Genomic DNA, 27,724 nt, shown 5'->3' with positions numbered 1-27,724 from the left:
TCACAAATTAAGAGTTAAGCATGCTTAGAGAGGAAAAAAGTGATAATCAAGGCCTCTGGCCTGCATGTCATGATACTAAGGAAGAACGAAAGAAAACAGATGCAGCTCTTAAAGACATCCACACATCTACAGGTTACATGAGCAAGAGAAGATATATATATTTCCCATCCATAAGCTGTGTGTCTCGGTATCAAGAGTTCAAACAATCAGCCTCAGTAATATCGGTAACACTATGCCCTAATTGTGTCCCTCTGGATGCAGGTATAAACCTTGTATATTTGCCCCTTGAGGCGGGTGCAAATTGGTCTATGGTGGACACAAATCTGAGTTCGCTTATTTGTAAGCATCTGGCCTGCTGAACAGGGGCTGTTCTGCTGTTTACCCTTAATTCCCACCTCCTCAAAATTTTTCTAAGGGGTAAACATAGTAGCTGAAAATATTTATTTATTTTTTGATATGAAGACATCAATTTGCCATCAGTCATACGATTAGTCGTCTACTAGCGTTTTGTTGATGCCGTTCTTCCATTTTACCACACGGGGACAGTATATACACACGGTTGAATTGGGATGGGGCCGGTCTGGGCCTCAGTTGGTGAAGATGGATCTCTTCAGTAAGTGAGTTTCAATATATGGTGTGTCAGAAGGGTAATGGCTGTGATTCATGCTAGTTAAGAGGACGGTGGTGATACACTCGTTAAAGTGTATAAAGGAAGGACAGGTACACTTTAGGATATAGTTGGAGAGAAACTGTTTTAGGGGTCTGATACTACTCCATGCGTATGCGTCTGAATAGGTCTACATCATTGCCATTCATATTTCCTCCAGTTTTCCTTTGAGAATTTTATATTAAAAGAGAGCTCAGCTAAAACTCATTACTGTGCATCCACATGAAAAGCACTCATTATATTTAAACCATTTTTGATGTTATCGATCCACAAAACGACCCAAGAATGTGATGTTTTATACCACTGGCTTTCATAGTTAAAAATTAATTTTCTTAAAAATATTGTTTAACGGTAACACCAGTTTTAGAACAAAAGGGCTCAGCATGAATGCTGTTAATATCAAAGACAGACCTTTGTTTCATTTTCAGTTAAAAATGCCCGTCATCTCTTTTCGTTTATGGTCATTTAATTTTGACTTATTGCTCTTTTTTTCTTCATGGCCATTCGCTAGATCGCCAGCCAATTTTACAAAACACAGGAAACTGGGATGATCTTGTGAGTTCACGAGCGTAAATGTGTGAGAGAAAAACAGACAGCGAGAGAGTGAGACTAAAGAGAGTGCGAGAGAGAGAGAGAGAGAGGAAGGTGGAAGATGGGAGCAGGTCATTTGGCAGTTGGTTCGGTATGATTTAATTTTTATTACTTTAGCCAACCAATTATAAACCTCTTCAGAACACAAACACACAAGCCTCATTGATTAACTTCTCCCTCTGAATGTTGGTAAGGAATGGACTAGTCTTGAGGTTATTATGAATCCTGGTACGAGCGAAGCAGCCAAGCTGTAGCTCCTGTCCCAAAGCATTTTTCACATTGATATCAGTGGAATTAAAGGTTTCCATAATAGAAATGGCTCATTGGTGGCCTTGGTACACAGTGGGACATGCGTTTGACTCTGGGCGTTATGTTGTCCTACGAAGTGGTGTCTCTGGCACGGAAGGCCTGGTGGGGCACAGTAAACTCTGTATGGGCAGCATCCAACTTGTCAATGAAACCAAACACAAACGCCCCTCATCAATGAATGAAATCACAAATGCACACGTTAACGTGACGTGGCACAGGAGCTGGTGGAAGTGGGGGACAGAGATATGTGTGACATCATCAATAACGGCATTTGATTTCACAACTGGTATATTACCTTATTATATACAGCATCGCATTACAAATCCAAAGTTGTCAAGCAGCAGGGGGATAAATTGGGGTTTGTTATGTGTGGGGCTTTGTGGTTTCAGAGTTGCCATTGGTGCACATGTGTGAGCATAGACTACAAAATCTGAGTGATGTCTTTCTAGATACTGTTGGCAGTGTGCAAAACTACAGGTGATGACAATAAACTTTTTTTCTGTAAGTGCACCCTCCTGTGTATCTGTATCAATGGTGCTGTTACCACCAAAGAAGAGAATAATAATACAAAGTAATATGAATTGGTTCTCGAGACGTGGGAACCCCAGAATTGCATCTCTGCTCTTCACAGACGATGCGGTTTTGATGACCTCATCAGAACGCGACCTCCGGCGCGCACTGGGGCGGTTTGCAGCTGAGTGTGAAATGGCTGGGATAAGAGTCAGCACTTCCAAGTCTGAGGCCACGGTTCTCTACCGGAAAATGGTGGATTGCTCCCTCCGGGTTGGGGATGAGTTGCCTCAAGTGAAGGAGTTAAAGTATCTCGGGGTCTTGTTCACGAGTGAGGGTAGGATGGAGCGGGAGATTGATAGGCGGATCGGTGCAGCATCAGCAGTAATGCGGACGTTGTACCGGACCGTTGTGGCGAAGAAGGAGCTGAGCCGGAAGGCAAAGCTCTCAATATACCTGTCAATCTTCGTTCCAACCCTCACCTATGATCATGAGCTTTGGATAGTGACCGAAAGGGTGAGTTCGCGAATACAAACGGGTGAAATGAATTTCCTCCTTAGGGTGTCTGGGCTAAGCCTTAGAGATAGGGTGAGGAGCTCGGACATCCGGAGGGAGCTCGGAGTAGAGCCGCTGCTCCTTCGCGTTGAAACTGAAAGGAGCCAGTTGAGATAGTTCGGGCATCTGATTAGGATGCCTCCTGGACGCCTTCCTGTGGAGGGTTACCGGGCACGGCCAACTGGAAGGAAACCCCGCGGTAGACCCAGAACTCGCTGGAGGGACTACATGTCCAATCTGGCCTGGGAACGTCATGCGATCCCCCAGGAGGAGCTGGAAGGCGTTGCTGGGGAGAGGGACGTCTGGAGTGCCCTACTAAGCTTGTTGCCACCGCGACCCGACCCTGAAAAAGCGGCTGAAGATGAGATGAGATGAGATGAGTAATATGAATAGAACAGTCTCTTTAATAGTTACGTTAATCTGGAATTAATTTACATCTTACAAATATACACAGGCTACCAAGCCCTTTTCAAATTTCCAAACCTTTCCATGACTGGTAGCTACCAAAAAAATTGAAGGCAACCTGCCGCAAACTATCTTGCATTAGCATCATTTTGTAAAATCGAAACATTGTATATGCAGAATATCAGAGCGATTTACATTCTGTTATTAAACCTGTCAGTTTCGGACCTATTTTTCTCCCTACCTTGCATCCACCTATGCCACACACTGGCCTCCAGCTCAACTTGATTAACGGGATGGTCCATATCAATTTACAGTCACAAAATTAAGCCTAGCAAAATGACTGGTGTTGTGTATGTGAGTACTGTGTTTGGTGTTTTACGACAGTTCACAGCTTTACGGGAGTGTGCGTTGTGAAGTAAATTATTTTTATGTTGCATTGAACTACTGCGTGGACCTCCAGTTTTGTTGTTGGCTCACTGAATATAACACCTGGCCTGTTTATATTACTGCCATACATAGCTAGCGAAAACAAGTTACTTGGTTGGACGATATTGTAGCGTTCACCGCTATAAAGATCACACTGGCAGGCTTCAAACCGAACGACATTTTTATTCTCGGATATTGTCGGCCACAGCCACGCCGTACGGTTTGTCATGAACTCAACAACCCCCTCATGCAAAACAACGAAGTAATAAGTGAGCCACACCCCCCGCCCCACCAACCACAGGCACGCACACTGATCGACATAACATTCTGTAGCGATTTCGGGGGGCAATCACTGAATCCGCCGCAGCCGGGACGTGAACCCGTATCTCCCTCACCGCGGGAGGCATCGCTAACCGCTCGACTAAAGGGTCCGTTCCGTTAGCTAAGGGCTAACGTGTCTATTGTATTTAGAAATCACGTCAGGACACAGCGCTGTCGCTCGACACAACCGCTACGTTGCATTCTTTATTTAGACTGACACAGCATCACAGGCAGACCCGATCAAACAACCCAGAGCTCGCAGGCATCACCAATCGATCCCAGCACAATAGAACAACACCAAATCAAGTGCAGCACTGTCGATGTGTGCAGACATAACATTCCCCCCCCCCCGGCAGGATTTCAAACATGAAAGGTTGACACAAAGTCCTCTAGGTGGCCAGGGTGTAAACGTGTGCGAACAGGTCGCGGGGCGGCCTGAGGCTGGGCAGGCCGAGGTGGGGAGGGAGAAGGCAGGGGAAGCTGAGGCCCAGGAATGTCTGGGGCCCGTCTAGGAGCTGCATGAAGCCCCGGGGCGTCTCGCCATGCTGAGGGAATGGCTAAGGTTGTGTCACCAGCTGTGTGTGACGGAGCTGACACCTTCCGTAGACGACTGGAGTGCCACCGAGTGCCATCGCTGAGGAGGTAAGTGGCTGGGCCCAGCTGACGGGTGACTTGGAGAGGAGAGGACCAGTATGAAGTCATTTTATTGTCCCTGTGGGGCCTGCGGACCCTGACCCAGTCTGACACATTGATGTCTGGCACCCTGGTTCGTTTTGACTGGTCAAACCGTTTCTTCATCCGCGTCTGCTGACGAGTGATTGAGGCTCTGACCCCAGAGGGAGGTCCCTGGGGTGTGGAGGGGCGGAGCCTGTCAAGGGGCGTGCACAGTTCCCGGCCTAGCATGAGAGAGGCTGGGGAGACGCCTGTGGTCGAGTGCTGTGTGGCCCGATAGTGCAGCAGAGTGTGACGGATGGCCTGCGTGAAAGAGCACCCTTGGGCCATGTGTGCTCTGAGGCCGTTCTTCAGTGACTGGTGAAAACGTTCAATGCCGCCATTGGCCTGGGGGTGGTAGTACGCAGTGCGTATATGACGGATGCCCTTGCTTTCGAGATAAGCAGTGAACTCAGCAGAGACCAGCTGAGGGCCGTTGTCAGTGGTGATGGTCTTTGGGAGGCCCCAGCGAGAGAAGAGTCCAGAAAGTCGATGATGATCTGTGAGGTCACAGTGCCGGAAGTGGTGAGTTCAGGCCATTTTGAGTGTAGATTGTAGGCGACCACCATGAAGCGTTGGTGGTGGGGAACTCCATGGATCTCACCACAAATGTCCAACTGCAGGTGTTCCCAGGGCTGAGAGGGCCAGGCGAGAGGTTGCAGGGGTGGGGGAGCCTGGTGGCCAGTCTTGCCACTCACAAGGCAGGCAGAACAGTCCTTCACCAGAGCCTCAATATCTCTGTCTATCCCTGGCCACCACACCAGGTCTCGGCAGCGCTGTTTCAGTTTCACAATGCCCAGGTCGCCTTCATGTGCCATATTCAAAACACGTGCACGGAGAGCAGCTGGGACCACTGTGCAAAACCCACGTGCCACGCAGGTGTCGTTCCAGCAGGAGAGCTCCTGTCTGACTCGGGCGAACGCAGCCAGCTCTTCTGGGACCTTGTGAGGCCAGCCGTTCTGTATGTAGGTGCAGAGCTGGGAGAGGACAGGGTCCTGTTCGGAGGCTGCCCTCAGCTTCTGCAGAGAGACAGTGGCCTGAAGGGGTGTGTGTAGCATTTGGACAATGTCCTTTTCCACACAGTCAGTGTCCGTCTGTGGAGCTCGGGTGGAGACAGAGCGAGAGAGCAGGTCGGTGACAACATTGTCTCTGCCTGGGGTGAACTGCAGGCTGAAGTTGTACTGGCGGAGGCGGTCAGACCAGCGGTGCAGCCTCAGGGGTTTGTGGCCTGTCCCAGATGTGGACAGCAGCGCTGTCAGGGCCTGGTGATCTGTCCTGAGGGTGAAGGAGCGGCCATAGAGGTAGAGGTGCCACCTTTCACAAGCTCAGATACAGGCTAACGCCTCACGCTCACCCACGGAATACCGCTGCTCGGTCAGGTTGAGGGCACGGGAGGCGAAGGCGATGGGCTTCTCCACACCGTTCTGGGTTTGAGACAGCACAGCCCCTATCGCTGTGGCTGATGCGTCACAGGTCACAAAGGTGGAGCTGGAGATGTCGAAGTGAGCCAACACTGGTGGTGAAGTCAGTTGAGTCTTGAGATCACGCACAGCGTCACTGCATGCCTTTGACCACACCCATGGCTCGTCCTTACGCAGCAGCTGGCGCAGCGGGGCTGTGGTCGCAGAGTACTGGGGAAGAAACCTCAGGTAGTAACTTGTCATACCCAGGAAGGAGGCAACCTGGGCGGCCGAGCTGGGCTCAGGGATGGCCTGAATGGCGTCCACGTTGGATTGTAGTGGAGTTACACCACTCGCTGACAGCTGGAACCCCACGAACTCGATGGCTGGCACAGAGAGGACACATTTCTCAGCATTGAGAGTTAGCTTGTGCTTGGACAGGGCTGCGAAGACCATGTTGAGGCGCTTGTCGTGGATTTCACTGGTGGGCCCGTGTACCACTATATCGTCCAGATAAATGGCCACGCCCAGTATGCCAGCCAGCACGGAGACCATGATTTTCTGGAAGCAGCTAGGGGCGGAGCTGAGACCGAAAGGCATCCTGGTGTAGCGAAACACTCCTGCATGTGTCACAAAGGCTGTGAGGTTTCGGCTGCTGGGGTGGAGGGGCACCTGTAAGTACCCCTGTCTGAGGTCAAGCTTGGAGAACACCTCAGAGCCATAGAACTGAGCAGTGAGTTCTTCTGAGGTGGGCAGTGGATACTTATCAGGGACCACTGCCTTAATTACTGCACGTAGATTGACGCAGACACGCAGGCCCCCCGACTTCTTCTTAGCCACCACGAGGTTTGAGACCCAAGGTGACGCGTCCACCGGTTCAATGATGCCAGCTTCCAGCAGTTGTTGCAGCTCGGCGGAGACCCCATCACGGAGAGCCAACGGGATGCGGCGCAGTGGTTGGATGACAGATTTCACAGCAGGGTTGAGGAGAGGTTGATGGGCGAAGGCGGAGAGGCAGCCCAGCCCCAATAAACAGCGATGGCCACTTCTGCTGCCAAGGTGTGGCAACAGTCAGGATTGCTGCCCCCCCTTGTGTCTAAGAGGGAGAACCCCAGAGCGGAGAACAGGTCCAGGCCCATCAGGTTGGCCCCACGGCGTGCCACATGAAAAACTGCATTGGGCACCAGCTTGGTTCCATAGCGGACAGTCACTTGGAGAGAGCCAACCAGATCGATTTTGGAGTCACCATACCCACAGAGGACAGCTGAGGGTGCAGACAGTGGCAGTGAACCGAAAAATTGACTGTAGGTATCAACATTCAGGAGAGACACACCTGCACCGGTGTCCAACAGCAGGGGGATGCACACATCATTAATGTTGACTGTGCATGATTTGAATGACACTGGCCCAGAGCTCGCCTTGTGAATGACGGCGGTTGAAGACTGGGGGGTGTGGCCCTCTGACCCAGCCGGGGAAAATCGACAGACGTTGGCAAAGTGATTTTGCTTACCGCAGCTACGGCATGTCTGGCCACGGGCAGGGCAGTTCTGAGCCCTTGAAACATGAGACCGAGATCCACAGTTACCACAGGACTGTTGAGGGCGGGGCCTAGAAAACCGTCGTTGCAGTTGCAGGATGTCCTCAGTGGAGTCGGCGCCCGCCTCGCTCTGGCTGGGCTGCGTCCCGGGAGGCAGCCGTGAGTAGAGGGAGGAGTCGTTGGCAGCTTGACTGGAGGTGGCCACTTGCTGTGTATTTAGCATAGCAGCACACTCAGCTGCTCCCTCAACCTGTAGTGCGATGGTAGTTGCTCTGGACAGCAGCAGATCGTCTTTTTCCAGCAGGAGAGTCTCACGCACCTTTGCGTTGTTGGTGTGTTCGATTAGCTGGTCGCGAACCATCTCGTCCTGAAGCGCGCCAAACTTGCATGAGCTAGCTAGCCCTCGCAAATTAGCTACATACTGCTGCACAGACTCACCAGGCAGTTGGTGTCGCTGACGGAATATAAGTCGCCGAAGGAGGGCACTCTGTGGAGCAGCGAAATGGGTGCTCATAAGTCCCACAGCTTCGTCAAAGTTTGAGACGTTCCCCAGAGTCCCGAGCACACGATGACCCTCTGCTCCCAAGCAGTGTAGCAACAGAGCCGTCTTCCTAGCCTGGCTCACGTCGTCGAGCCCTGAGGCGATGATGTAATTTTCAAAACTATGTAGCCAGCGAGTCCATGGTACCGGAGGCTCGCCAGGTAATGCCAGGAAGGAGGCAGGTGGTGGGAGAGATATATCAGCCATCCTCGTCGCCAATATTGTATTTAGAAATCACGTCAGGACACAGCGCTGTCGCTCGACACAACCGCTACGTTGCATTCTTTATTTAGACTGACACAGCATCACAGGCAGACCCGATCAAACAACCCAGAGCCCGCAGGCATCACCGATCGATCCCAGCACAATAGAACAGCACCAAATCAAATGCAGCACTGTCCATGTGTGCAGACATAACATAGTCCATGGGCCAGAGCCCAAAATTTCCTATTTCGGTACACTCAAGGTGGCAAAACTTACTTATAATTTTTGAAAGGATCCATGTCTGTAGATGATATTTTGGTATGATAACCATTCCTGAGGGGCAGCTGTATCACAGTTATCAGCTCATGAAGTTAACCACCCCCTAAAGTAAATTGCATTTTAGACGCTGGTGCATATCCTGGTTTAGCCTCATGGTCAGGACATTTTTCAATGTTCTATAATATTGTCTTTGGTATCATTTTAAAGGGGACCTTCTTAGCTTTCATTCAAGCCCTGTTGTGGATATTTCTCACAAATATAGAGGTCACTTGAGCTCTTCAACCCGTCAATAACACACATCTTTCTGCAATGTTCGCCTAAACTATATACTTTCTTTTAGCCCTGTGGCATCTAGGAATATCAGGGACACAAAACACAAAAACTGGAATACTCACAGGACTGTAAAGATTCAGGAAATGTATAATATACCCATACTATTTCATTGTGTGAGGTGATTGTGAACCTTAAATTAGAAGGGCATTATTACTAAGAAACTAACTAGACCAAAGCCAGTTAGTCCATGGGTCAGACCAGATATCGATATCACCCAAGGTGACACAACTTCACTGGTGCCATTTTGTTTGGTACACTAACAGAAGTAAAATAATACATGATAACCTTTCCAAATGAGCAGCTATTTCATTTTTCTTTCAGGAAACCTGTTTCTGTGCCTCTCACGATTGTGTATTTGCCCAGATTTTTACAAATATAGCATTTCAACACCCCTGGTACTGATTAGCCTAGCTTAAACTCTGGGACAGTTCTTAGTTGGCCAACAACCAAGGATAACCAGTACTGTGTACTTCCATTCATTGTGCTAAGCTAGGCTAACGTGCAGCCAGATAGCTTTCTACTAAACACATATAGAGGAAACTGGTATCTATCTTCTTGTCTCACTCTGGAGAAGATTGTAAGCTAATTTCCCATAATGTTAGCATGTTCTTTTAATGTATATGTTAATATGATTAGTTAAAGTGGCTACGAGGAACTTTCATCTTGTGTTGATTTTAGCGGCCTCATGTGGACAAAATACAGCTGTTGCATAGCAACTAGGTAATGTATCTATTTGTGGCTATGTAAGATAAATAATGGTAATATGACGCTGGTGAAGCAAAGTAAACTTTGTTTTAGTAGTGTTCATACACCTAAGTTACATGTATTTGTTTGTATGTGGCAGGTGAAAACTGACTGAATATGGCCACTGGTGAACAAGCAAGTTTTTACCCAATACCAAAGCGCCCACGGGTGGAGTGCATTATCCACTGTTCTGATGATACAGATAAGCTGGTTTCACTACAAAGTGTCGACTCATGGAGAACTCTGCTCAGGGCAGCTCAGATACGAAATCATGCACCAGTTTTGAAACTGGCAAAAGACATTCCTGAGGGACAGATTCCAGCAATCTACTACCACAGAAAGTGTCCCAGTATCTTCACTATGAAGCAAATTCTTGATGGCCTCCTTGCAAAAGAAAAGAAAAGTTGTGTCTCTGCTGAAGAGAAACAATCTAAGAGAGTAGCTCGACATGCTCCAAGTACATCTAGGACTTATGATGCAGAGTGCATATTTTGTCAGAAAAACAGCAAATATTCCAAGAGACAGAATACGAGAGAAGTACTGGTGCAGTGTCGAGAACTGCGAGCTGATGCAAAGATCAGGAGTGCAGCCACAAAGAAAAGGGACAGCAGAATCCTTGCCATTGTGAGTAGAGACCTTGTAGCAGCTGAAGGGCACTACCACAGGTCATGCTATAGACTTTACACCAAAGAAGAGGTTTCCAAAGGAGAGGTTGCCAGCAATGAAGATGATGATGCTGCAGCCCAGTATGAAGCTGCTGTGAATAAGGCATACAATGAGCTGTTCCTCTTCATCAGGATGGAGCTTTTTGGCAATCCTCAAGTGATGACAATGACTGATCTCTCTTCTAGACTGGTAGCTTCAATGAACTCCCAAGGCATTGCCCAAGTCAAGGAATCAACCAAGAAGCACATAAGGCGAAACCTGGAGAGTGAGTTTGCTGGAGCCTTGCAGATATTCCCTGATGAGAAAGGAAAATTCCTCCTCTATCCCGATAACTTGTCCATGAGGGAACTTGCCAAAGAAAATCAGTCTCTCAAAAGGGAGCTGCAGACCCTGAAAAGTGTCAGTGCACAAGATGTTATAGCCAAAGCAGCCATCAAATTGAGAGCAGACATTAAAAGTCAAGATGTTCCTCAAACCTGGCCGCCTGAAGTCAAACCAGAAGCAGAATGTCCTACCATTCCAGAGTCGCTCATTATCTTCCTGTACTCTCTACTCACAGGCTCAAATGATCCTGATCATGCATCCCAGAGAGTGCAGTGCCTTCTGCAGTCATTTGGCCATGACATAGTATATGCAGTGACATGTGGAAATACCAAGCCTTGCAAGCACATTGTTCTGCCATTCAGTGTCAAATCGTTGACAGGAAATGTAGAGTTGATAAACATCCTCAACCGACTTGGTCACAGTGTGTCCTATTCACAGATGGAAGAGATCAACACTGCCCTGTGTCTCCAGAAACTCTCATCATCAGGGAGTGGCATTGCCCTTCCAGCTAACATCCATCCTGGCATATTCACAACTTTAGCCTGGGACAATATCGACCGTCTTGAAGAAACTGTCAGTGGTGAGGGAACATCTCACAGAGTCAATGGGATTGCTGTGCAAGCAAAGCCAGTCAACCCACTTCCTGTCAAACCCATGCCCACTGTTCCCAAAACAAAGAAGAGAAGCATTGATGGACCCCCACCAATGTTACCAACTTACAATGCTGGACAACGGGTAGGGCCACCACAAAGCAAAAAGTCAGATGCCGATACTGCAGCCAATACTAAGCTTGCCAGAGAGAAAAACCTTCTTTGGGTCCTAGCACGCATGTCACAACAAGAAGAACAGTCAGTCAGCAGATGGACAGGCTTCAACATCCTGACTCGAGGAGAGATGACGGTCATCCCCGACAATATAGGCTATCTGCCTACCATCAATGCTCCAGCGACACAAATGTCTACTGTCAATGAGGTGCTTAACCAGTCACTGAGCATCATGCAGTGCTTAGGCCTGAGGAAGATTGTCTGTGTCTTTGACCAAGCCCTGTATGCGAAGGCTGTCGAGATCACATGGAAACACCATGACAAGTTCCATGATATCATCGTTAGGCTTGGGGTATTCCACACCATCTGCACACTGCTGGCAATAATAGGAAAGCGTTTCCAAGATGCTGGACTCAAAGACCTCTGCATTGAGTCTGGCATGATTGCAGAAGGCTCAATTGCTGGTGTTATGGATGGCCGCAAGTACAACAGGGCAGTGCGACTACACAAGCTCCTGTATGAGGCTCTCATGCGACTGACCTTGAATGGTTTCCTGTCCTGGTTGGAAGAAACTCACAGGAATGACATGGTTCACCTGAATGAGACACTGAAGACCATTGACAGCCTTGGGAAAGAAGTCTCACAACATGCTTTGAAGGAGGTCCTCGAGAACAGCTCTTGTACACGCATCATGGATCTATTTGAAGTCTACCGTGAGTTCCTTAGAGGTGGAAACGGCAGCCTCTCGAACTTCTGGATGTCCTATTTGGACATGGTTGAAATCTTGTTGGGGCTCATCTGAGCATCCAGAGAGGGAGACTGGATGCTACACTTGGCTAGCATTCGAGCAATGATCCCATGGTGCTTTGCTTATGACAGGATGAATTATGCATGCTACCTCCCCTACTACTACGCCCAGATGTCTGAGCTGCCCATCACACACCCAGATGTGTACACAGAATTCATGGAAGGAGGCTTCTCAGTCCAACTGAGCTCCACCAATCCCTTTGGCCGAATCCCTGTTGACCAAGCTATAGAAGAAACGGTGAACAAAGACACCCAAACAGCTGGAGGGACAAAGGGATTCAGCTTGAAGCCAGGAGCTGTGACCAAATATTATCTCACAGCTGAGTATAGAAGCATGTACCTCAGACAGCTGAGAGACCTGACAGGTCAAGGCAGGTGCAAATGGTCTCATCCAGATCTACAGAGTCCAAGGATCAAGAGAGATGAAGCAGATGTCCAGTCTCTCATGGACCTTATGGAGAATAACTGGCTCAATCCTATGTCCCCTGATGAGATTGATTTGGTTAGCCTCTCCACTGGCAACATGGCTCCACCTGATGTGACCATAGATCTCTTGAGAGCTCTTGAGAAAGGAGAAGAGGCCTACCAAGCATTACAGCAAACAAGGTTAGATGCAGACCCACCACCTGTGAAATTCCACGACAAGATGACCAAGCAAAGTCTGAAAACATTCTCCAATGTCAGCACAAAACAAGCTCATGGAAAGAAAGCACAGGATGTGGTTCTGAAGGCAGATAGAAACCTTTTCAGTCACATGACCCTGGTGGCTGAAAGCAGGAAGGTGAATCTGAAGGATGTCCTTGCCTACCCATTGGGCCCACTACCATGGGCACTGGCAAATGCTGATGGGTCCTTACGAAAAACAAACAAGGCTGCACTTGCCAGAGAGCTTGAAAAGAATGTATCTCCTGCAGGAGACATCCCAATCCCATCTACTTCCATCATTGATGGGATGAGCCTGGTCCAAAAAATGAATGGCAACAACAAAACCTTTGCACAGGTGGCAGAGTCAGCCTTGACCCAGGTCCTCCATGAGGGAGCACAGAGTGGGAGGATTGATGTTGTTTTTGATGTCTATCACCAGACTTCGATCAAAGATGCTGAACGACTGAACCGGGGTGGAGACATCACTCTCCAGTACAAGAATCTTGCAGGGGGACACCACGTCCAGCAGTGGAGAACATTTCTGTGCAGTTCCTCCAACAAGACCAGTCTCATCAAGTTTCTGGTGGAAGAGTGGAAACTCCCACGATACAGAGCTATGCTGCATGGCAAGGTGTTGTACATGACCTGTGAGGAAACCTGCTACAAGTTGACAGAAGATGGGTGTGAGGAAGCAGCAGAACTGCACTCCACACATGAAGAAGCTGACACCCGTCTGCTCCTGCATGCATTGCATGCAGCAAATGCGGGCTCAAAGTCAGTTATCATCACAGCTGAGGACACTGATGTCATGGTGCTTTGTCTTGGCTTCCAGAAGGACATCACCTGTCCCATCTACCAGAAGTGTGGGACTCAGAACCGCACACGGTTTGTCGACATCACCAAACTGGCAAGTTCACTTGGAGACAGCATCTGTGACAGCCTAATTGGCTTACATGCCTTCACAGGCTGCGACACTGTCAGTGCATTCGCTGGTCGAGGGAAGCTGAATGCCCTGAAGATAGTGAGAAAGCACACTTCCTGCCAAGAGACTTTTAGTCAACTGGGACAGACATGGAATGTGAGTGATGAGCTGTTCCAGAAAATTGAGCAGTTCACCTGTCGGATGTATGTTGCTAATAGCAGCACTGCTGAGGTGAACAAACTGGGTTACCAGCTCTTCTGCACCAAAAGGGGAGAGGTTGAGTCCAGCCAGCTGCCACCATGTAGAGACTGTCTCTTTATGCATGTTCAACGAGCCAACAATCAGGCAGCAATATGGAAGTGCTGTCTGCAGGCTAACCCTGTGGTGCCAAGCCCTACTGAGTATGGATGGACAGACGATGAAGGCAAGCTGGCCATTTACTGGATGTGCTCCCCACCTGCACCAGATGTGGTCTTGGAAATGCTAACATGCAAGTGTGTGCATTCATGCATAATGCCAAGCTGCATGTGCCTGTCAAATGGACTTCTATGCACAGACATGTGCAGGTTACAGACCTGCAGTAACCAAAAACAGCAGGATGGTCCAGAACTGGACTTTGAACTTGGGGAGTCAGATGATGAGAGAAACGAGCAGTTTGATGAATGACAGTGTGATGATTCTGATGGTATTACTGTGGTAGTAGTCTATTGATGCACAGGATGTTGATTCTGGACTTGGTTACCCAGAGCTTGATAACAATAATGTAACCATATTCACATATACCCATTACCCTACCCATTACCATTACATATACCCACTAATGATATGGGATTACATGTATCATTGACTAAGTATATGTAAATGTCAATGTTGTTTAAAATATTAAAATAGTTCATTACCTCACTATGGTATTCCTTTTTATCATGTATTTTGATTGTGTATTTAAACAAATGTATAGAGACCAGTTTGTGACCTATCTGGCTTTGGTCTAGTTCTCATTTAAGGCTCACAATCACCTCACACAATGAAATAGTATGGGTATATTATACATTTTCTGAATCTTTACAGTCCTGTGAGTATTCCAGTTTTTGTGTTTTGTGTCCCTGATATTCCTAGATGCCACAGGGCTAAAAGAAAGTATATAGTTTAGGCGAAAATTGCAGAAAGATGTGTGTTATTGACGGGTTGAAGAGCTCAAGTGACCTCTATATTTGTGAGAAATATCCACAACAGGGCTTGAATGAAAGCTAAGAAGGTCCCCTTTAAAATGATACCAAAGACAATATTATAGAACATTGAAAAATGTCCTGACCATGAGGCTAAACCGGGATATGCACCAGCGTCTAAAATGCAATTTAGTTTAGCGGGTGGTTAACTTCATGAGCTGATAACTGTGATACAGCTGCCACTCAGGAATGGTTATCATACCAAAATATCATCTACAGACATGGATCCTTTCAAAAATTATAAGTAAGTTTTGCCACCATGAGTGTACCGAAATATCGTCTGGCCCATGGACTAACAGTGTCTACTTATCCATGCACGTTACAATACATACATTCCCGTGATTGGCAGAGAGGGGGACGACAGACTGACTCCGCCAATCAGCACTCACAGGGTCGCTACAGTATTGAGTTTGCCTTGATTTAAAATAAAAAACAAACAAACAAAAAAAACTTGATGGTAATGAATGGCCATGGTCGCTGGTTTGTTGTTAAGTTTACAGCAGTTTGGTAAAATAGAAGTGCTGCTAGAGGAGACATTGTTTAGTGGGAATATCAGACGAATTGTGACGTATACTCACTCGTACCACGGTGAGGAAATTTCCCCACCGGTTAAAGGGGCCGGCCATCAGAAGGAGCAGGGGAAAGACTGATCTATGTTCTTCTACGGAAATAATCTTCATGATACACTGATAACTACACGCCACTGGGCGGTGATTCAAGTTTTCGACTGCGAAAGTAAGTCCGTCTACGTTCAACTAAGCTAGCTTTCCGGGGTAGATGAAGCTCGTTAGCCTTGTCAGGCAGTTCATGTGGGACAGCGGTGGCTAACCATGTGCCACGGAGAGCCATGTGTAAGCAGGTTTTCATTCCAACCCGACTCCACGCCAGGTTATTTCACTGACACATTCTTCCTCTTTGGTTGAAGGGTTGCTAATCAGTGAAATCACCTGGTGTGGAGTCCTGCTAGAATGAAAACCTGCATACACGTGGTTCTACATGGCACATGGTTAGCCACCCCTGAGAGAAGGAAAACACTTCTTTAAAACCTCCACTGCCTTGCGGGTATACTCGTCCACGGGAAAGACTTCGGGATGAAACCCTGAGGGAAAAAAAAAATCTGCATCCGTCTCCATTGCCAGTCGTCTCGCTTAGTCTTGTCACTGGTAGTAGGTGGTCTCGGACGAGAGAGTGGGGTTGACGATGCGCATCTTTTCCTCACTTTAATCATCACGCAAGTCGTCAGTCATCCATCACAGGACGACTAGATAGTCCTCGTCGCTGCGACGGACGAATAACAAGCTAGCTAAGATGTCCACCCAAGATTTAGTTGCCACTGTGAAAGGTATGGAAGTAGAGCTAGTTAAACAAAGAGAATAATTAGTGAAACTCACTCTTATGCTTGTAAAGCTACAACTGAAGGGGAATGTGAATCCACCCCAAACACCCCAAGTAAGTCAAGCCAAAAAAAAAGAAAGGGATGGGGGGATGCTTTCTGGGGGCCAGCAGCTAGGGGGACCATGGAGGCCAGCAATAATCCTCTCTCTCTCTCTCTCTCTCTCTCTCTCTCTCTCTCTCTCTCTCTCTCTCTCTCTCTCTCTCTCTCTCTCTCTCTCTGTCTCATCATCAGTTTCTTCTCTAGGGTCGGGTTGCGGTGTCAGCAAGCTAAGTAGGGCACTCCAGACGTCCCTCTCCCCAGCAACGCCCTCCAGCTCCTCCTGGGGGATCCCAAGGCGTTCCCAGGCCAGAATGGTCATGTAGTCCCTCCAGCGAGTTCTGGGTCTACCCCGGAGTCTCCTCCCAGTTGGCCCTTCTGGACCAGTCTGCGATGCCGGAAGTCGGGACGCCCCGGTCCCCGCCTTTGCCTGCCGCCCGGCCTGCATTGCAGCCTACCCCAATGCTCATCCCCGTGGTTGGTGGGTCCATGGGGTAGCAATAATCATGTTCATCCTAAATATAAGCAATGCCAATACTTGCCATTGAGTGTGAACTGGCTAAATAGATGGACTTTAAAGACATTATAAAGGATTTTGCATCCAGTAAGACAAGGAAGATGACTGTATAAGAGACAAAGATGAAGCCTTAAGGTAAGAAATTGTATTTTCTACTAAGAAATATGTGGTGTAAGTGTAGCAGATCTTTTTTGACCTTGGTGTGTTTAAATATGTCAGAGTTCTATTATGGTGTGTGTGTGTGCACGCGTGTGTGCGTGCGCGTGCGCCTATGGAGCCCCCGTTACTGAGTAAGTCCCTTTCAGTTTACATGTGTGTAGGAGAAAGAGAGAGCACGCGCATGCATTGACATGAGTAAAGCAAATTTGGGGGGGGGTCCCCATTCACTCGACCTTTTCAGGGGCCGGGTCCCATTCACTGGACCTTTTCAGGGGCCCAGCCATTTCTGTGGGCAGGCTTGCCGATTAATAAACTCATGATCATGAGTTTATACACTGTCATCATGGATACACTTGACTGGATATTTTCTCCGGGGGTGCGCCTTCGCCGGGTCCAACATGAGTCGGGCGCAGCAGCTGGTGGATATGACCATCAGCTCACTACTGATGATGCAATGTGATTTTAAACTCGGAAAAGCATGTATCGTTATTTATTTGAACGGCCAGCATGTAATATATTGTAACGTGCATGGATAAGTAGACACGTTGGTCTGCTGAAGACCTTGAAGAAAGCACCATGATACAAGGCCACTTCACTTCTTCTGTCTGACAACAATGAAGGGAAATGTAAATCTGCTGCCAAATAGCAACACCATCATCCCCAACAGACGCCACTTGTTTTCCATGGAGAATGGCAAGCTATTTCCTGGCCCCTCGGCACAGTGTCCAGGATGGACAGCAGACATTGTAAATCGCCGCACAGCCTGTCCCAGCATTATTGCAATTATCTCTGGTTTCTACTCTCAACTACAGCTTCGTGAGACCTTCTTCCTTCTGAAAGTGCCTGCAAATACATTTAGCCTCTTTTGCCCCATGGTGTCCAATAGTGTTGGGTGTAGCTGCGTAGCAACGCCAATACCATAAATTAAGTTTACTAAACATGCTGATGTGTGTCATTCTATTATTTTTCTCATTGGCTGCTCTCATTATGGGGCCAACATGCTTGTGCCCCACAGCCCATTACTGAAAGCGTGTTGGACATGTGCACAGTGGGCCTCATGCATGAATCATGCGTATGCACAGATTTGATCTTAAATCATGCGTGCGCACAATTTAATTTTTTTTTTGGCATTTATCAATACTTGCGTACTTCCCATTTGTTTGTAAGATCAAAATTTAAGAGTGGCTTAGACCAAACGTAAGCCAACACGCACAAAAGCAAATTGGCTTTTGTGCTGTGAAATATTAATAATTATGATTTAAAAAAATACTAGTGTAACGGAATGTAATTGATCTGTGATTTGTACGGCTCGCCCCCCTCCCATGTATCAGCACGCATGTGAACCGCGGATTAATTGAAAAATTTAACCATCACAGTGAAACACAGTTTTACTGCTACCGTTACTTTTTAAAGTAATAATTCCCTAAATCTCGATGCAGAGTTGAAGTGAAAAGATAGACAAGACAGATGCGTGTTGTGTTTTACTCTGAAGCGAAATGATTGGTCTATTATGCAAAATAAAACCATTGTGTGTTCACGTGACGAGGGCACGCCGAATCTCAACGAATCAATCAGGGATGCTCACGTTGCAAAAAGCACGGTGACAGTCATGGCTACCGGAGGGGCGGAAGAACTTGAAAAGCCCCCTGCATTATTTAAAGTAAGAAGGCATCATGCCTCATGTTGTACTTTAACAACTGAGTATTGAATATTTTATACGTTTTAAGATTTGATTTAAACATTGGACATCTTGAATGTTGTTTTCATTTAAGACCATGGGCAAAAGTTCCTTAAGTGTTTTACAGAATAAATGGACTTTAAAGTTATATTTGTCATCCTTTTCTTCATTTGCCTGTCCATCACCTGTCAAATTGCAGTGACTTGTTGGTCTGTGGTTTGCACACTGCACTTATGTCTGCTGTCCTTATATCCGTTTATTGGGGCATTCCTGTATGCTAATTGCAAAATGGCTGGCACGTGCATCCAATTTAAGATCAAATGCAATTCATCAACATACTCGTGGGTTAAGAACAAAACTGGCCGGTGCGCACGTTTCATGAATCCCACATAGGATTTTCTTATTTTCCTCTTATTACTTTGTGCAAGAACAAATATAAGAGAAAAATAAGGTAACATTCATGCATGAGGCCAAGTGTTTTCAGCGGCTCGCTTGGTTAAACAAACGCTGACGGGCTGGCCCCATGCTCAACAAACAAAGACTGCTAGGAGAAGTAATGACCTTTACACAACAGGTACAGGAGGATTTGTGGAATGTATCGGACAGCACTACAGCTGTCGTATGTAATAAACGTGCAGCAATATTAGATACAAAGAAAAACATATAACCTGTTACACTGAATCATTGATCATGTCATGCACTGGCGACATCTGGTGGGGCCAGTCCCCACTGGCCCCTAACTTAGAGACGTCGTTGGTCCTACGCCACAGGGCAGGCAAAATTCACCTGCCTTTGCCATCTGGTGGGGCCGGTCCCCACTGGCTCCTACCTTAGAGACGTTGTTGGTCCTATGCCACAGGGCAGGCAAAATTCACCTGCCTTTGCCCTGAGAAAACACATCTTATGCTACATAATGAATGTGATTCATTCATTGCTTGAACTCAAAGCAACTTCCTGCACCTCCCATTGCACCAGGGTTCTCTGTCAATCTGAGAGGATTGGATCGTTTGGGAATCGAAAACTGCACCAACATCTGTTGGTGAGCAAATGGGATATTTATGTATTTCTTGCACCTTCCAGCTAACCCGTGCTAAGTCTCATGGGGGTAGAATAGATGCTAGGTTTTGGTGGGGCGGAGAATGCTGGGGAGGTCGATACGGGACTTAAAGCATCGCTCGCAGTCACTCCCCCAGTATCATCATGCAATCTGAAGCGCTCCGCCCGACGGGCTGCACCAGGCGTTTGGAACATTTCCAAGTCAGAGCTTAGCCCACAGATCTGCAGTCTCAGTACTAGCCCACGCCTGCCCTGTCAGATCTAATCTCTTGGCTGCGCGCCGTGAAATGGGGCTTATTAAGAGTTTAACTGAGATCAGCCCAGCCCAGATCTGAGGCGTGGAACAGAAAAGGGAAATCACTCACCTGAAAAATCTCAAAATTACAAGAACTGGGTGGCATAAGGGTTGGTATCACTCAACCAAAAGCCTTGTTGTGTATCACCACCCCACCGCCACATTGTGCACCCCATTCCTTCTGTTTCCTGGCTGCATCGTCTGTTAAGCACTAATTAGAAACCAAAGAGAAAGATGGATTTGAAGTTTCGATTGGAGCGGGTCCCAGTATGATATCTCACAAGCCAGAGCTTAAAGGAGCAGTGCCATCTGAGCCCCAAGCGCCCTAAAGCCTCGTCTCCTCACATTACCGTCACGTTGTCTATTTGCAATAAAACAATGAGGAGCCTGAATGCATTGTTGCTACCAATAGTAAATAAAAAAAAGAAAGAAAAAAGAAAAAGTCCAAGTTACCTTATCCACAGCCCAAAACTAGGAAAACACACTCTCTTCATAGCTCGCCATCTGTCTGAGGTGTTCTGCTATTTTATTTTGTGTAGAACTTCCCATCAAATAGAAATCTCAGACCTTCGTTTGTTTGGCTATTAGTGTGCAATTGGAAGATTGTTGCTGACGTTATTTCTCTTATTTTTTTCTTTAACTCGTCTATCTCCAGGATATATATGATACCCCCTTATCACAGCAGAGTGTGTGTGGTACAGAAGTGGAAACAAATCCACACAAAACATCACACACACACACACACACACACACACACACACACACACACACACACACACACACACACACACACACACACACACACACACATACACATGTCCTCCATCTGTACACATTTCACAAATGCAGTACACGTTTGACGCAAACATACTCACACACACACACTCTCTCTTGCTTTCTCTCTCTCTCTCTCTCTCTCTCTCTCTCTCTCTCTCTCTCTCTCACTCACACACACACACGCGCACACCCGCACAAACAAATACAAGCCCACGCTGAAACATACATGGACATTAACACGCAAAAAGGCACAAACGCACATTCACACTGTCCTTGTCCACCCCTGGAGTGATGCTATCTCACTCCTGGGCCTTCCCGGCTCAACAGACTGAGATCAAGGCCCAGCTTGCCCAGAAAACAGCAACCAGGCAGAACTTCCTGTCTCTGTCCCCCAGGGTCTGTCCCCGAATGAAGCTTTGATTTGTGTTTACCAAGCTCGGGGTGAGGTGCGCACATGTCCCCCAAGGCGTGGGGGCATTTGACAGTGTCGTTTTCATGTTGCATGCCGCCAGCTCATGCAGTTCCCGATGGGAAACCTCAGGACGGAGGTGGTCGATGGGCAGTAACATTGAAAGGGATGCTGATGGTGGAGGGGTAGATGAAAGGCAGCTGAAAGTGACATTTGAAGGCATTACGTCAAGACTGCATCATTTGAACCGCTGAGCGATGAGCTGTTATGCACGGCCTATATTTAGTTTACACGCGACATGTATAGATGGAATGTTATGTATGTCTTTTGCTGCAGGATAGAGCCGATAAGGAGCCAGGGAGGAGCTACCTGGAATAGTAGGATTTATTTTATTATATTTGATTTGTTTGTCGTTTGAGGATGAAACATGACCATTTCAAGGTCTTTCTTTTGTTTTTTGGAATTGGGCAGCTTTTGACTCGCCTATAACTCAAGGTGATAATGTCCACATTTAAAAAGGTTGGCAATAAGCAGTTTTATCTAGCAGTGTATGTGCAGAAGCGATTCACTGCCTACAGCAGCTTCCATTAAACCCGGCCCATGCTAAGTGGTGCGGCGCTCGGCTCCGGTTGCAAACCATCAAACATTCAAACGTTCAGATAACAGCTGAGGAAATCTGGTCTCTCCATTACCGAAAAGCACGGAAATATTTAGTGAAGTGTCAAAAAACAAGCAAACAAAAAAACAGCAATGTCTCTCTTTTTTTTTTTACACACAAAATGTGTTGCCCAACTTTTTCCATTTGTTCCAAGATTGGACAAGGATTTCTGACACACTGGAATTGCATTATTGAGCCATCCCTTTTCTTATATATCCCGCCCTCCACATGCACACTCACATGGAAGTGTGCAAGCCTGTGTGTGTGCCGATGCTCACAGGCAGGTTTTGTGTCAGTGAAAATGGGTTTGCGTTGAGAAGATGGATTCCGTCTTCCTCCCTTCAGCTGTGACGTGCCGTGAGTCTTTGTGCCTCTCATGTCAAGCACATTGTGGCTGGGGAGGGTGCAGGAATCATCGATTAGAAAACACATCTGTAACACTGTAAATGTAGGAAACACCTGCCAAAGGTTCTTTTCTAAGGCCTTTCTCCTTGTATTAGCTAGCGTACAGAGAAGCGTGACGGGAAAGAAGGTAGAACAAAATGAAACGCGGCAGCCAGTGTCACGAGCCGAATCTGAACCTGTGTCATCACATGTAAACAAGGTTCACACCTTTTCCTCCCGATCCACCTCGTGGCACTGAATACAGTTGTGCCCCCCCTTTTTTTTCTCCCCAATTGTACCTGGCAAATTACCCAACACTCCCGAGCCGTCCCGGTCGCTGCTCCACCCCCTCTGCCGATCCGGGGAGGGCTGCAGACTACCACATGCCTCCTCCCATACAGCCAGCTGCTTCTTTTCGCCGGAAAGTGAGGAGTATCGCCAGGGGGACGTAAGGCGTGGGAGGATCACGCTATTCTCCCCCAGTCCCCCCCCCCCCCAAACAGGCACCCTGACCAACCAGAGGAGGCGCTAGTGCGGCAACCAGGACACGTACTCATATCCAGCTTCCCACCCGCAGACACGGCTAATTGTGTCTGTAGGGACGCTCGACCAAGCTGGAGGTAACGTGGGGATATGAACTTGCGAGCTCCGTGTTGGTAGGCAACAGAAAAGAGTGCTACACTACCCGGGCGGCCCTGGTTTTATATATTTTACATGTGCACGCTTGTATGCACATTAATTTGGTAAGAGATGCGAGTGAAAAACAGAGAGACCAAGTGCACATGTGTGTGTGTGTGTGTGTGTGTGTGTGTGTGTGTGTGTGTGTGTGTGTGTGTGTGTGTGTGTGTGTGTGCGTGCACCTGGTGCAAAACGACGGGATGTTCAGGCACAAGAAAGAGGTGCCCTATAATTTGGTTGGGTCCGTCTGGCCTCTTTTTTCCAATGTTCATCCAGCTGAGACACTCGTGCCAGAGTGGAGTGTGATCAGTATGTGGCGCCTGCTATGGAGAGGGCATCATGCAGCTAACATGAAAAGCTCAACACACACACACACACACACACACACACACACACACACACACACACACACACACACACACACACACACACACTTTGTCAAAGGAATTATGACACACAGAGTCTCTGTATGGCTGTCTTCTCATGTCTCTGTCTCTCTCTCTTTCACTAGCTGTGTTTGAGCAAAGGAGCGTAGCAATCTCAAAACACAAAACCCACAGTTCACACACTGCGGCCTCCCGCTGGGCCACACTTCTCCTTTCTTCCCAGGATTCCATTTATCTCAATAATGGAGGGCAGGAAAGCAAGGATGTCAGAGTTTCAGTGGCATCCCTAATTCCTTGCCTGTCGGTGAGGGTGACACCGCTGTTCCTCTCTTTTGCTCAAAGAAATTCATGTTTTAACGATGACATGGCATTGGGAATTAATGAGCTCCAGCACAAATATTTGAGTTTTCCTTGAAACTGTGCCCTGTGTTAATGGTTTTCAGGGTTACTTAGGGTAAAGCAGGACGTCAACTTCTGTCAAAGACACACTGAAGGAAGGATAGTCTAAATTCTCTCCACAAGAATGAATTACTCTGAGGAGCACAATAAGATAACACTTGCATAATCTATCACTCAAACAAGAATTAAACATTGTCTACTCATAGCCAAGGCCTGTCAAAAATACATGCTGCAACAAGATAGATAGATAGATAGATAGATAGATAGATAGATAGATAGATAGATAGAGTTTCCTTTATTAATCCCCTTGGGGAAATTCAGTTACTTCAAATTAACCCATCCTAGCTGTGGTCAGTGTAGCTAGGAGCAGTGGGCTGCCACCTTCATGCTGCGCCTGGGGGCCAACTCCAGTTCTTTCCCCATTGCCTCGGTCAGGGGCAAAGACAGGAGTATAAACCCTAACATGCAGATTTCTTTTTGAGAGTGGGGGAAACTGGAGCACCTGGAGAAAACCCACCGCAGACCCGGGGAGATCATGCAAACTCCACACAGAGGATGACCAGGGATGACCCCCCAAGGTTGGATGACCCCCAAGGTTGGATAACCCCGGAGTTCCAACCCAGGACCTTCTTGCTGTGAGGCAACAGTGCTAAACACTGGGCCACCATGCTGCCCGATAGATAGATAGAGAGTTAGGCAGAGAGAGATAGTGCTGATGATGACTATAGTAACGTTGTATAGTTCTGTGATATTAGATGGAGGTCACAGAATGTCCTGAAAAGAAGGCCATTTTCTCAGAGGATGAGTGGGTCCACTGGGGTTCAGGGCTCATCAGTGTAGAGGACAAAGTCAGTGGCTGCAGGTGCCAGATACAGTAGCAGATTAGAGACATGCTATGCTGTGAATGACACCCTCCTCTGTGCACCAAGGGGATAGGCAGGACAGGAGACGTTAACATCACCTGTCTCCCATTAGAGACAGACACTTTTACCTCTTATGGCATGCTTTTGCTTTGCCGCAGAAAGAGATGACATAATCCAGAGTATAAATTTCCCCATTACAGGTTATTACTCCAAATACATCACAAATAGGTGAGGCAAGGCTGCTAGGATTACGACAAAGACAAAACGCTGCATTTAACCAAAGTTCATTAAATCAGTACTGAATTGAAGCTTTTTTTTTTCTCGCAAAGTAAGGAGAGCTCTGATGCGAAGCTCCTCTATGTTTACCCTAAATGTTTATTCCTCTTCTCCAACCGATTTTGCAGTAAAACACCTCATCTCAGGCTCCAGTGAACCACCCTGGGCACATGAATCTGGCCACCCTCAGACAGAGGTTTGCAGGCAGAGTGGCACGATGCTATATTGCATGCAGAACGCCCTGCAGGACTATAAAGTGAAAAAGAGATAGTGTTTGGCTTTTAAGCCTTGACCCAGTGATCCCCTGTGATACTGCATTCAGCCAGACATGCCTACAGCTCATCCTTAATTATTTTTAACTGATGGGCCAATCCATCATTGGCATCAGATATAAAGAGGAGAAGGAGGAGGATGAAGAGGAGGCTGAGGGGTGGAGGCTGGCGGGGGTAGGGGTATTGTGGGGATGGGAATTCACTGTTGGTGCTGAGCCACAGGCAATCTTCCCTGTGAGGAGCTACTCTTGTCTTTATTTTTCCTTCTGTAAATCTTTTGTCTCTCTCTCCTCCATCACATTTTCTCCCTAGTCTTCCCATCCTTCAATCAGTTCACTGGCCTCAAACAAAATAGCAAGGTTTAAATGGCTTCAAGATTCTGTCTTCTGAGGTGCAAATTTATAGTTGTTTATTGTTTATTTGAAATCACAATAAGGTGTTCCATATGCAACAACTATTCTCCCTATGGTCCACAAATAACATGAAATTTGAAAACCAATATAACTTTATTTAAGACATACGTATAAGCTTATAAATACCTATATGTATACACATGTTCATAGAATATATACATATAAACCTACACATACTTCTCTACATACAGATATTATACAAACATACTACATTAAAATATCATTTAAATATTCTAACACAACTAACAGAGTTTGATGGTTAAGTATCCAAACAGAAGTCACCCAGTTTGAAGATTGGACAACAGGCTTAGGACACAGACAGGTATATGGCCCAATTAATCCAGACTTCCTGTACACTATGGACAGAAACATGTCCAATCATTTTCAACACAGGTCAAAATGTACTGCACTATCCATTTGGTAAGGAGCTACTTTTTTTTATTCAGCTGTGTTGCTTGAATAGATGAATTTCTCCACATGCTCATTGCTCAATAAACTATTGTTTGCACCATGCTTCATCATTTCAAGTATGTGCATACGTATAAGGTTGTCTGCATATATAGCCACCGTGGCTGTTTTCAAGACCAATGTTAACTCGTTAGGCAATGTAGAATAGAGCAGGAGGCCTAGGCAGCTTTCCTGAGGAACACCACACTTGGTGTGTCATTCCTAAATATATATGTATATGTGTATATGTGTGTATATATATATATATATATATATATATATATATATATATATATATATATATATATATATGATGTTGCAATGAAACCTTCGATGTAGAAAAAAAGAGCTCAACAATTCAGGAGCAAAGATATATTTTTTATAGCTAAAAGTTGTTAAAAGGCAGAACAAGCTTGTTTCGTGCTCAATGCACTCTTTAGCTGCCGTTTTATTTGGTCATTGGCGGACAGAAACATTAATTATTCAACCACCTGGAAAATCCTCTCAAAGAACAAAGCATATTCAACCAGTTGCAAAATGTGAAATCTATGTCTAACTGAAAAATATTTTATCATTTGCGAACCAGAAATGTCCACGTTGAATAACAGGAATGAATTGGCCAGCAGTTGCAGACATAGATATAAGCACCTATTTTGTAATTATAAATAAATCATGCTAATAGACAAATACAAACCCTCCCCCCCCAATTGGAAAGTTAGCGATCACGTGTTTTTGAATGTCGCACCTCTCCCTTCTCCATTGGGCATTGTGCACGTGATGTGCATGACGAGGCAGTAAATGGTATGTTCTTTCCCCGAGTAGCTTTATTGAGAGCTGATGATTGCTTATGGCATGAAACAGGCTTGTACTCTCTCATAAAGAATTTACTTGACTCACTGGATTATATATATATATATACACACACACACACACACACACACATGCAAAGAATCTTACAGTTACATTGCCCAGTGTCACGCCCCTAATTTTGGTTGGACAGCGACCAATCATAAGTACCTACCCCATTGGTTGTTATAATTTCAATGTTTCCTCATCTGATTGGTCGCTGTCCAACTGAAATTAGGGGCGTGACGCTGGGCAACATAACTGTATGATTCTTTGTGAAAAAAACATTAGCAGCTGATGAGTGCGAGACGCACGAAACAGGCCTGTACTGCTATGCATTAAAATCTTTTTTCTGTATCCATTTTGATATATATACATATACTATATATATATGTTTGTGTGTATGTGTGTGTGTGTGTGTGTGTGTGTATATATATATATATATATATATATATAATCCAAGCTGCTTATCCGCATTCGGGTCACGGGATGCTGGAGCCTATCCCAGCAGTCATTGGGCGGCAGGTGGGGAGACACCCTGGACAGGCCACCAGTCTATCACAGGGCCAACACATTCACACCTAGGGACAATTTAGTATAGCCGATTCACCTGACCTGCATGTCTTTGGACTGTGGGAGGAAACCGGAGCACCCAGAGGAAACCCACGCAGACACGGTGAGAACATGCAAACTCCATACAGAGGCCAACCCAGGATGACCCCCAAGGTTGGACAACCCTGGGGTTCAAACCCAGGACCTTTTTGCTGTGAGGTGACTGCACTAACCACTGTGCTGCTGTGCTGCCCCCCCTCCCACACACACACACATTTTTCATCCGCTATTGAGGATGAAACAAGGAACATCCACAAGTACATCAGAAAGAGGGCCCCCC

This window comes from Lampris incognitus, chromosome 15 (assembly GCF_029633865.1).
Source record: "Lampris incognitus isolate fLamInc1 chromosome 15, fLamInc1.hap2, whole genome shotgun sequence".
Classification (NCBI taxonomy): Eukaryota; Metazoa; Chordata; class Actinopteri; order Lampriformes; family Lampridae; genus Lampris; species Lampris incognitus.
Note: the sequence above shows the minus strand (reverse complement) of the source record.